Raw genomic sequence first — 3,101 nt, forward strand, 5'->3', positions numbered from 1 at the left:
GGCTATGGGAAAAGGTAGGAAGAGGATCCTGCCAGTCTTCTCTTCTGTCCATCCCCTCTTGCCCTCTGCCCCTCCTCCCTCGTGCTCCATTGGATAATCTATTCTCACTCTACCAAACTACCAACAGTCAGTAGGAGGGGTCGGTGAGCCCATCCTTAACCCTTCTCTGCCCGTGTGATCACAGCCCTCCCGCCTGGAAAATCCTTACTGTGAGCCAGGAATGGCAGGGACCCCAGTAAATCGCGCTGATGAAAGCTCTATCTCCATGGGACCCACTTATCTTTTGCCAAGGCTGTGTGAATTTACCTACTCTAGTTCCCGTCTAACTGCCTCTATTACCTCATGCTGCCAGCCCCATGATCTACTTCCTGAGACACTTGCTTAATCTTAATTCAAGAGAATCACTTGAAACCGGGAGGTCGGGGTTGCAGTGAGCCGAGACTGCGCCACTGCACTCCAGCTTGGGCAACAGAATGAGACGTCCTCTCCAAAAAAATCTTAATCTTGAGCTGATGTCCTAAGCCCAAGACCACCCTAGAAGGGAATCCCCAAAGGAAATCAGTCTACCATCTCTGGACTCTCTCTCAGTGCCTCTTCAGAAGGTAACATTCCGAAAGCTAGAGTCCTAACTCTGGAAGTCTAGGTCTGTACCTGGGGGGCTAAAATTCAGAAGCTGAGACTATCATTCTGAATGAGTATCCTGAAATAGGACTGGTGAATCTTTCCATAATTTCCAAGAGCGCATGCTCAAGACAGCTTATAATTCTGCCTCCTTGCAATGTCAGCCCTGGGAAGGGCAGGGATCACTGTGTCCGGTAGTCCCCTTTACGCACTCTCTCCTCAAAATAAGACTTGCTTTAGGAAAGACTTTCAGTGCAACTCTAAACAAGCAGAGAAATCCTTGATTGCAGTGGGTCCTTGGATTCTGCTTGTATTATCCCTGCCTTCTTCAGTCTACAGGTGTTATTTTTTCTCATTGGAATTTAAAGCATTACATTCTTATGCATTTGTGCATCCCTCACCTAACTACGCCTAAAGAGAGAGAGAAGTGTGAGAAGGGCAAGGTTTACCAGACATCACAGGGCTCCAGTTCATCTATTATTCTTGTATTGTTCATAATACATTAGCAAAATAAAGGATTTGTTATCAAACTCCAAGATTTTTATTTATTCAAAAATTATATTGATAGCTTTTTTTGGGGGGAGGGGTGTGGAGATGGAGTCTCACTCTGTTACCCAGGCTGGAGTGCAGTGGCATGATCTCGGCTCACTGAAACCTCTGCCTCCCAGGTGCAAGCAATTCTCTGGTCTTAGCTTTCCAAGTAGCTGGGATTACAGGTGCCCACCACCACACCTGATTTTTGTATTTTTTGGTAAAGACAGGTTTCACCATGTTGGCCAGGCAGGTCTTGAACTCCTGACCTCAAGTGATCCACCTGTCTTGGCCCAGCAGAGTGCTGGGATTATAGGCGTGAACTGCCACGCCCAGGTGATAGCTATTTATTATCCAAGGCATTGTTCTGCCAGGCAAACTGATACTAAACACACTAAGAAATAAAATATATAGTACACTAATGGCAAATGTTACTAAGAAAAATCAAATGGAAAGAGATATGAAGAGTTAGTTATCAGATTCGTTAATGTTTTAAATAGCATGATCCCAAAGAACTCTAAAATATTATAGGAGTATCAGAGATACTTGAACCCAAAATTTGATTATACTAAGTAGTTATTGTTGCTTTGAAGAAGAGTTCTAAGTAATTATGGTTGTAAATATAAAGAAATTCCAGCTGGACGCAGTGGCTCATGCCTGTAATCTCAGCACCACTTTGGGAGGCTGAGGTAGGCGGATTATGAGGTCAGGAGTTCAAGAGCAGCCTGGCCAACATAGTGAAAACCTGTCTCTACTAAAAATGCAAAAATTAGCCAGGCATAGTGGTGTGTACCTGTGGTCCCATCTACTAGGGAGGCTGAGGCAAGAGAATCACTTGAAACCGGGAGGTGGAGGTTGCAGTAAGCCGAGATCGCACCACTGAACTCCAGCTTGGGCAACAGAAGGAGACTGCCTCCCCCAGCTAAAAAAAAGAAAAGAAAGAAAGAAAGAAATTTCTTGGCCCTTAAGATACATTCTGAAACATTTACAGATTCACTCTTATGATTTCTGAGATTTGCTTCAAAATAATAGGTTGTGGGGCTAAACAAGGTTAAATGTGGGTGGCAATACAAGAAAAGAGAATTTGCAAGGAGTTAGTAATCATTGAAGCTGAATGTTTGGCATGAAGAAGCTCTACTTTTGTGAATGAAATTTTTCATTAAGATGTTTTTAGAGCTCTTCCACTATAATTCTATTTTTTCTTGGTGTTAGAGCAATTTTTCCTCTATACACATAGGCTACTCATTAAATGCGTATATATGAACAATTATAGTTTTAGTTGTTATACCTTCTAGGGAAGTTAATCCTTATTATAAAAGTACCTATTTTGCCTCTGGTAATACTTTTCACCCAAAATCTATGTGGTTTGCCATTACTACTGACCATTCCAATTTTATTTTCCATTGTGTAAAAAGACCTATCTTTTCCTATCCTTTCATGTTCAACCCTCCTGTATCCTCATATTTTAGATATGTCTCTTGAAAGAGCAATCAGCTTGAAATTTTTATTCGAGCCTATCAATCTTGTATTTCAATCCGAGCGTATGTGCTTAGGTCTACCAGGTTGCTATTTCTCCCACTTATTCTGTTACATTTCCTCTACTTTTTGGCTTCCTTTGAAGACTTAATTATTTTAGGCCACTAATTCCCTTCATATAACTTGGAGGGAAGGGTGGTGCTTCATCTCACTGGACTCAGACAAACTGATAACCCATTCACAGTGAACCTGCTTCCTAGGTACAATATTTCCAGACTTATTAGGTCTCCATAAAGGCTTGCAGCAGGAGTTCAGGAGATCGCTCTGCTACAATCTGGTGTCTTCTTTTCTACTTATGGGAAGCTATGGGTTCTGTGGGTGTTATGTACTCTTCTTGTTTATGTTTATCTTATATGCAGCATTTAATTACATGCAGATTGTGGAGGCCCCAGAAGGGGAAACTCCCTACAGTG

The sequence above is a fragment of the Aotus nancymaae genome, unplaced genomic scaffold (assembly GCF_030222135.1).
Source record: "Aotus nancymaae isolate 86718 unplaced genomic scaffold, 86718_ANA_hifiasm-v0.15.2.pri h1tg000014l, whole genome shotgun sequence".
Classification (NCBI taxonomy): Eukaryota; Metazoa; Chordata; class Mammalia; order Primates; family Aotidae; genus Aotus; species Aotus nancymaae.